This window comes from Sphaerodactylus townsendi, linkage group LG03, assembly GCF_021028975.2.
Source record: "Sphaerodactylus townsendi isolate TG3544 linkage group LG03, MPM_Stown_v2.3, whole genome shotgun sequence".
Taxonomy (NCBI): Eukaryota; Metazoa; Chordata; class Lepidosauria; order Squamata; family Sphaerodactylidae; genus Sphaerodactylus; species Sphaerodactylus townsendi.
The window spans coordinates 19,194,793-19,204,483 of NC_059427.1; positions in this window are offsets into that span (position 1 = coordinate 19,194,793).

Sequence of the window (9,691 nt, forward strand, 5' to 3'; positions counted from 1 at the left end):
GCCAGCTGGGTGACCTTGGGCTGGTCACAGCTTCTCGGAGCTCTCTCAGCCCCACCTACCTCACAGGGTGTTTGTTGTGAGGGGGGAAGGGCAAGGAGATTGTAAGCCCCTTTGAGTCTCCTGCAGGAGAGAAAGGGGGGATATAAATCCAAACTCCTCTCCTTCTTCTTCTTATTCTTCTTCTTCTTCTTCTTCTTCTTCTTCTTCTTCTTCTTCTTCTTCTTCTTCTTCTTCTTCTTCTTCTTCTTCTTCTTCTTCTTCTTCTTCTTCTTCTTCTTCTTCTGCTAATAATCTCCCTGAAATAATTACACTATTATCACATGATGAACTCTGTGTACATGTGCCCACAGAGAGGGCTCTGAGTGTCACCTCTGGCACCCATGCCATAGGTTCGCCACCACTGTCTTAGCACACTAGAAGTCCATAGCTGAACATTTCTAGAAAAGTGCTCCTGCTCACACCCACCAAGAAATGCTGGTTTGGAAAATGCTTAGTCTGCACTAAATATATTTAAAGCCTTGTGCGAGAGGAGGTCAACATGACAGAGAGTATTAAAAGTAGATGCAATCTGCTGTCCGTCAATGCGGGGGTAACTAGGGGGATTTTTGTGTGACACATTTATTGCTTCATAACCTTTACTCTAGTAGCGGGAACATTTCCTAGAAGCCAGGCCCTGCTTGAGCCATGCTGGCAGCTCGTGTTCCCTATCGTATTCGCACATGGGGACACAGCTGCCGCACAGTGCATATGTAACCTACTTATCCTTGGCCACATCAATCTCCATTGGAGACCTAGGAAATAATATATGACAGCACCCTGTGGCTTAACAGACAAACGTGAAATTGCTTGAACAAATTAACAAACTTTTAATCTTAACACAACTTTCTCTCATTTAAGGATAAATAATAGTGAGTATATAGTGAGTATATATATATATATCCAGCACAACTCAATTGTACAAAATCTTCAGTGCTGTTTTAAGAAAAAGCACTCAGAACAGTTACCACCACGAACAATGTCCAGTAATGAAAGAATAGCAGGAAAGTCCAAAGTATTAATCAAGCGGGGCTTCTTTCTCTCATCTGGCCTTCTGCATCTGATGTACCCTGTTTCCCCTAATATAAGACATCCCCGGAAAATGAGACATAGTAGAGGTTTTGCTGAAGTGCGAAATATAAGGCATCCCCCAAAAGTAAGACGTAGCAAAGTTTTTGTTTGGAAGCATGCCCGATGAACAGAACACAGAAATATAAGACATCCCCTGAAAATAAGACGTAGCGCATCTTTGGGAGCAAAAATTAATATAAGATACTGTCTTATTTTTGGGGAAACACGGTAGCTGCTGCAGGTCTTCCCTCAATTTGGGCCTGTAAAAAAATAAGTCATTCCCTCAATTGAGCTGCGGGCCTTCCTTCTCCTGTTGCAGGCCAGATCAGTTGAGGAGGGTGGGGCTCTTGCAGTTGGTAATAAGTAAGCAAGCTTACCAACTGCACATGCTCAGTGAGCTTTTGTCCCCTGGGCCCTAAGATCCAACAAAACCAAAAAATACTAAAATGGCATGGGTTACACATAGATGTAGTATCAGCTAACCAGACTTCACATAAAAGCACAGGGACATGGAACAGCTTGCAAAGGGTTGCCCTCGGCCAAGGAGAAGAGAGCTGATAATCCTCGAACACTCAAAAAAATGTTCACTTTTCATTAAATCTTTAGAAATGGTTTGGCTCACGAGCCTTCTTGTGCTTTTCCACAGCTGTCCCTGTCTCTTATTGAATAAAAACCCACCTGACTTAAAAAATACTTTTAAAAAACTGCTTTACAAAGAAAAATGTTTAGTCATCTTGAGCCTGCAGAAGAGGAAGACGGTTGAGTTGGAAGCCACGTTGTTTTTTCTCTCTAATTTTCCAGCCCGAGCTATTTTCCTGCCTGTACCCAAAGCCCAGCATGCTTATATTTACTGAGTGTTCTAAATTACATTACAACCACTGTTTGCATTCTCTTACTACCCCCGGAGAACAGTCATTCCAGCAGCTTCTGAGCATGCTCCAACATGATCCAACTGTCTTCAAGCAGCGGCTGGATGAACACTTCTCAGGGAATGTTGAAGGCTTTCACGGCCAGATTCAGCTGGTTATGGTGGGTTTCCTGGTTGTGTTGTGGTCTACGGATCTTGTGACTGATAGATTCAGCCTGTATTGCTGGCTGGAGAGTCCAGAGGTGTATCACAGAGGGAAGTCTGCTATAGTGTGTAACAGACTTCCCTCTGTGATACACCTCTGAAGATGCCAGCCACAGATGCAGGCGAAATGTTAGGAACAAGATCCGCCAGACCACGGCCACACAGCCCAGAAAAACCACCACAACCACTTCTCAAGGATGTTCTAGTCTGATCCTGAATTGAGAAGGAAGTTGGACTAGATGGTCTGTATGGCCCCTTCCAACTCTATGATTCCATGATGAATAATTGCCAGCTGATGAATATGAATAAAGTTACAAAGGCAGGACATACACTCCAAATGCCACTGATTTTTGAATGGTGCGTGATCAACCCATGATAACACGACATCCAAGCAAGCCAGGAGATCGTTAGCATATCAGCAATGGGTACCTGGCCAGCCTCCATTGGCTGATTGCTCCACACTGCAGAAACAAAACGTTGCTCATTTTAAATTGCAAATGAGTCATCCATGTATGACCGGAGGGGAAATAGTCATTACGACAGTAAATTCAGTTTCTGAATGGCTTATTTGAAAGATGTGGTAACATCGCTGCTAATACCACAATATAGCCAACTGCGCACATGTTCCTCTCTGTGTTAGGAGGGGGAAGATGTCTTTAAAGGATTTTGATGTAGGGTAGCCATATGCCTTCATAGTGCCAAAATACAATCTCAGCATCATTCCTGAAGAGTTAAAGACCATGTAAAGAGCAGATATGCATTCCAAAGTTGCAATGAATGCAAACCAGAAGAACTATGGGTTGAAACTAGAAATATTACCAAGGAAGAATAGACAAAGACTATTCTTGTAGCCCCCAGACTATTCTTGCAGCCCCCCCCCCCCCCAATCTTGATGGATGATGACTGAGGAAACTCTGAGGAAACTCTTAAAATGGCTAATGATAGACAAAAAGCAACAGTAGAAGGTGACAGAGACAGAATCGTAAGTCTAAATACAACATTCCAGTGACTCACATGTAGAAACAAAGAGATCTAGTATAATAACCAGTGTAAAGAAACAGAACAACAAAAAAGGAGGAACAAGAAATCTATTCCACAAGATACAAGAAATCAAAGGGAAGTCTAAAGCACGGTCAGTCGTTTTGAAAGATCGACATGAGAATATAAAATGGAGAAAACTGAATGTTTTCCAATTGGGAAAGGTGCTAAGCAAGAATGTAATTTATCTCCCTATCCAGAGGTGGGACCCAGCAGGTTCTCACAGGTTCCTGAGAGTAGGTTACTAATTATTTGTGTGTGCCGAGAGGGGGTTACTAATTGGTGATTTTGCCATGTGATTTTTGCCTTAGTTATGCCCCTCCTCTCAGCAGTAGCACGCAGAACGTGAAGCAGTCTAGCAGGAGGTGCACCGGCGTGCGTGGCAGCCTGTGCCTGCATGCATTTGTTTCCCACCCAAGGATCGGCGCAGTGGCTGCGTCCTTGCCACAGCCCCACCCAGGAATGCCCCACCCCCGAATGCCCGGCCACGCCCCCATCATGCCCCGCCCAGCCCCATTGGCGCTGCGCCACAGTTTGAATCCCACCACCATGGGAACCTATTACTAAAATTTTTGGATCCCACCACTGTCCCTATCTCTTTAATCTATATGTGGAACCTATCATAAGGAAAAATGGATTAGATTGAGAAGAAGGTCAAGCGAAAATTGAGGGAGGAACATTAACAGTTTGAGATATGATGACGACACCACACTGTTGGCAGAAAACAGCAAAGACTTGAAATGACTACTGATGAAAACTGAAGCAGAAAGGGCCAAAGCAGGGCTACAGCTCAATATGAAGAAGACAAAAGTAGCGACTACTGGGGAATTACTCAACTGTAAGGTTGACAAATGAGGAAACTGAAATTGTCGAGGATTTTCTATTCCTTGACTCCATCATCAGCCAAGAGGGAGAAATCAAGAAATCAGAAACCAAGTAATCAGAAGGCCGTTGAGACTAGGAAGGGCAGCCAAGAGGGAGACAGAAAAGTTTTTAAAGAGCCCTTCGGGGGAGGGCGGTATAAAAGTGGAACAAACAAACAAACAAACAAACAAATAAATAAAGAGTAAGGATGTGTCACTGGCAACCAAGTTAATTCATGTGATAATATTCCCGATTACTAGGTATGGGTGTGAGAGTTGGATAAAGAAGAAAGCTGACAGGAAGAAAGTAGATTCCTTTGAAATGTGTTTGGGAGTTGGTAAGGAGGTGTTGGGCATTCCAATCTCATTAATCGGAAGACAAAGAAAATGATTAAATTGTTAAACTATTCGGCTCCACTGTTTGCATCTTGAATAGTACTTATTGGTCAATTTGAACCTTCTCATGTTGTGTAGGCTATGACCTTTTCAGTATTATAAAACTCTGTCATTATGCTATGAAGGGAGGGGAAATCTCTTTACACCCTTGTAGGTTGTAGGTTGTTAGGAAACTTTTTTCTGACTTGAGTCAATAAAGGATGAGTCAATGAATCTACTAAAATTGTTTTTTTTCCTTGAACCTCTAAGCTGGGACCTTACAAATTCCCCACCTTGAACCCCTAAATTGGGTGATAGTTCATCCTGTGAACTGGGTTCAAATCTAAATGCTGTCCTACCCTAGTAACCCAGCCTTGAAAATCCCTAAGCCCCCAAAATCCAATCAGTGACTCCAGAGTATAAAATATCCATTTGAGCCACGTCGGAAAATAAATAGATAGGAACAGACTTCAATAGAACAAACTTTGTAAGAGAAAACAAATAATGTGAAACAGACTTTACCTAATAAATAGAGTTTCTAACAGACTTTACCCCAGTATTTTCTTTCTTGCTGTAAAAGAGAAAGAAGACAGAAATGCACCTTATTGGGGTTTTTTTGCCCTGGCAGGAGCCCAAAGGCCTCCTACCAGGCCAGAACCAAGCCCAATGACATCTTCATTCATCCATCCATCCACCCACCCACCCACCCACCCACCCATCCATTTATATCTTCAATTTCTATATCGCCCGATCCCCAAAGGGCTCCGGGCGGTGAACAACATAGTTCAAAACATGAGACAGGAGCAAATCATATACAACACAATACATAGGCTCCATCCTATTAATCATCAATAAAACATCTTAAAATTCATATAAAACAGCGGATAACAATTAATAAATAAACAAGAGGCGTCCAAAACCCCAATTAAAACCTACCCCAAAAAGGGGGACGGCAGGCCCCTCAATATGAGGGGCTCTGATGTAACAGTGCCAGGGCAAAGAGCAGTGAGGGGGAACTACATCAGCGGCTGGGCACTCCAAAGGCTTGCAACTTGGCTTCAGGGCAAGTGTGCATAAATGAACTCCGACCTCTGCTTTTATAGAGTTTTCTCTGCCAATTTTCACTACACCATTAATACATGACAGCTGACATCATTTCAAACCAGCCTCTTTCGGGTTAAGCCTCTTTCATACAGCAGAATAAACGAAAGACGATACCAAAAACCAGAGCTCATGTATTCATACAAGTTTCCAAATGCACGGGCCTATATGTGATTTGATATAGCGACAAACGTGAGCCATTATCAAAATGTAAGTGGGTCTTAATGGTCTGATTCTAAATATGGTGTCATATATCTGATGATCTGTATACACAATGTTTTATTGTGACTTGGATATTGGATTTGATTTTTGTATTTATGTACGGGTTTTTATTGTCTGTAAAGATTATAACTTATGCCTAATAAAGGTTTACTGCACTGCCTCTTTCATACTTCTGAACACTTCCACATACAACCCATGATCTCCAGATGATGAGATAGCTCCTCCCTGGGTGGAGATTTTAGCATTTAAATTAGTTTATATTCCTCCAGATATTGGTGGACTCATCAGCCCCTGCCAGAATAGCCAATTGGCCATGCTGGCAGGGGCTGATGGGAATTGTAGTCCACTAACATCTGGAGGGCCATAGTTGCCCACCCCTGGCCTAAGGTCATCTTCGGGACAAGATGACAGACTGTTTTACAGAAAGATTATTCCAGTTCACCAAATAATTCCATAAGTCACAGGAACTCCCTTATCAGGAAGGAGGAGGTGGAGATCACCTGAGCTTGCTATAGCCTTCAGGCTTAACATATGATGTCACTCCGTAGAGCAGCCAAAAAGACATCTGCCCTTTCGTAATCTTTCTGCGCTCAAAGACAAGTCAGAGTCACACCATTTCCCTCACATCATTATAAAACTTCATTCAATGCTGTTAATGCCAGCAAAATACTGAGTTCTTATACAAGACACAATGTATCTTTTCTTAGGGCAATTCCGCACACGAGTAAAATAGGTTCGACCCAGTTCCCTGAGAAGGGTACTAACTTAGGTCGAAGCCATTGTTGTTCCCCACTGTAACCAGCTTGATCCCAGCTCAGAGGGCGGAATCATCCTGTGCCTCTTCACCCCTCCGTTCCGATTGGCTACTGTTCTACGGCCATGTTCCGTCAACCCCCACACACGTTATTAAAAAAACTGCCACAGGAATGGAGGGACAAAGGTGGCGTTTTTTGATTGGCCAGCTGTATGCATGCCCGAAACACTCAGCTGTGATTGGCTGGATGGGGGACTCCTGGCACCAGAGATTCCGCACTTTACTTGGATCGAGCTGAGTTCGAGCGTGGTTCCCTGAAAAAGTAGTAGTTTCCAACTGGAGTCGGAAATTTGACCGTTACACGGGGCAAAGCTGGTACAAAACCACGTCGATCCCAGTGGTTGTGCGGAGCACTTAGGTCGAACGCAGCTCGAACTTAGGTCGATAACGCAAGTGCAGAATTGATCTTAGAATGCTATATCCGCTATATCATTTGGACCCTACAAATTCCCTGTCACATCCTTCTAGGAATTGCTGGGAAGTCTATGATTTGACCATAGAGTTTCCAGTGTTCCTAGAGCGATGTGGCGCAGCTTCTGGCTTTTCCCAAAGGTCATATCATGGCGGGCCCCACATCAATGCCCCTCTGCTACAGGTTTAGGAAGGAGCACCTCCCATCCTGCTGCAGAGAAAATTTTCACCCACATAGCACTTCCCTACATCCAGGGCTGTGGGACATCCGTGGATACCAAGCCGATAATATAGGTCGAAGGCTTTCACGGCCGGATTCAACTGATCCTGGTGGGTTTTCTGGGCTGCATGGCCGTGGTCTGGTGGATTTTGTTCCTTGAAACAGACTTTCCTCTGTGATACACCTCTGAAGATGCCAGCCACAGATGCAGGCGAAACGTTAGGAACAAAATCCACCAGACCACAGCCACACAGCCCGGAAAACTCACCAGAACCGATAATATAGGGATTGCAGTCAGGAGGAAGATGGAGCAAATTTGCCTCCCAGTTTATGAGCAGCAGTGGCGTAGGAGGTTAAGAGCTCGTGTATCTAATTTGGAGGAACCGGGTATGATTCCCAGCTCTGCCGCCTGAGCTGTGGAGGCTTATCTGGGGAATTCAGATTAGCCTGTGCACTCCCACACACGCCAGCTGGGTGACCTTGGGCTAGTCACAGTTCTTCGGAGCTCTCTCAGCCCCACCTACCTCACAGGGTGTTTGTTGTGAGGGGGGAAGGGCAAGGAGATTGTCAGCCCCTTTGAGTCTCCTGCAGGAGAGAAAGGGGGGATATAAATCCAAACTCTTCTTCTCTCTTCTTGTTTTTCTGACAATGGGAAATGAGGTGGGAAAGGTTATTGGGCCCAATTCTCCCTTTTCACTACAAGGAATGCTCAGCAACATTTTTATTCATAGGATCCCGCAGCTTCTGCTAGTTCTATTTCAGGGGTGTCAGAGAGCTGCTACGGGGAGAATCTGTCATTGTGAGGACCCTGGGCTCTCACAGCATAGGATATTTTTCTGCATAAAGGTTTTAGAGGCTCCCATGTCTGGTTTTGTGCCAGGGTGTGATTAGTGCCTGACAGTCTCTAGATCTTTTCATGTCGCATACACATGACTGCAGGTAAAAGTCTGTGCAAGTTCACCTGCCCAACAGGTGGCTCGTGCAGAGTTGTAGGAAGGGCATTCAAAAGAACAAAGTAGACCGGAGGCCTTTTTCAACAGTAAACATGATAGGCTGCAGTAACAGAATTTGGCCACCATGTGGCAGTATCTACTGACAGTACAGTGCTGATTTGAGTAAACTTGGGTGACATCTTAATTTCGTTTTTAAGAAAGCCAGTACTGGATGTTGCAGCAAATGACTTAGAATTGGGTTTTATTAGCTCCTGGTGCAAATAATGTCGAGAAATGGAATGCTGAACATTGAAGACGTGGGTAAGAGCTTGTTCTGCCCCCCCAAGTGAATCTGTTTTTGGTGCCCTGTACTTGGCTAGGACACAGTGGGGGAGACACAAGCCAGGTCCAACTGTTCTTACAATAGGTTTATTACTGGAGAGAATCAAGACCCTAACTCCTCCCTTGGGTCTATCTAAATTAGAGTACTTGCTTGACTTGAGCAAGTTTGCAGCTGTAGGCTGTGTCTTCTCTTGGCTGCTTTCAAGAAAGTCCACTGTGTCTTGCTTCCTTTTAGTTCTTTTAGTCTTTGTCTAGTTCTAACTGCTGTTAAATTTAACTTGTGCTCTGTGGAGCACCATATACTAATAAGTACTTCACGAATATTCCAGTCTCCAACCACCCTTAGCACCTCACTCTGACAGACTGGTTAGAACTAAAACAGGGGATAGCTGGGTGAAGAGGGAAACTGCCTATTGGAAAATGTCTAAAAGGGACAGGGGCTATTTAAAATACCCTCCCTTAGAAGACTTAACAATGAACTAAAACCATGCTAACTATGGGGAAACACATATATATAAATATATAAACTAAACTAAAACCATGCTAACTATGGGGAAACACATATATATAAATATATCAATATATGAATATATATATATATATATAAATTCAGCCAAAGGAGAACACACTAGACTGTGGCTCAGAGATAGACCATCTGTCTGGCATGCAGAAGGTCTCCAGCTAAAAGGATCAACGGACAATTGATGTGGAGGATTTCTGCCTTGAGACCCTGGAAAGTGGCTACCAGTCTGAGTAGACAGTACTGACTGGGATGGACTCATGGTCTGACTCAGTAGAAGGCAGCTTCATGTGTTCATGCGTGTGCTTCTTCATGTGTTTGATGAAGTGTGCTCTTGCAGCTACCACATGAAAGTTTCCGCCATAATTGTTTAAGGTGGCAGAACAGGGTTATCTACTGACAGTACAATGCTGATTTGAGTAAACAGAACCCCCCACTGACAAATACACAGGGAACCCTAGTTCTGCAGATAACAGGATGTGATTGTTCATTTCTCACACTAATGTCACTATCCAAACATAACCTGGCCAAGCGTAATTATTATTTTTTTACAAAATAGTCATGGTTAATTCTAATCTGCATTCTAATCTGGAGGAACCGGGTTTGATTCCCCGCTCTGCCGCCTGAGCTGTGGAGGCTGATCTGGGGAATTCACATTAGCCTGTGCACTCCCA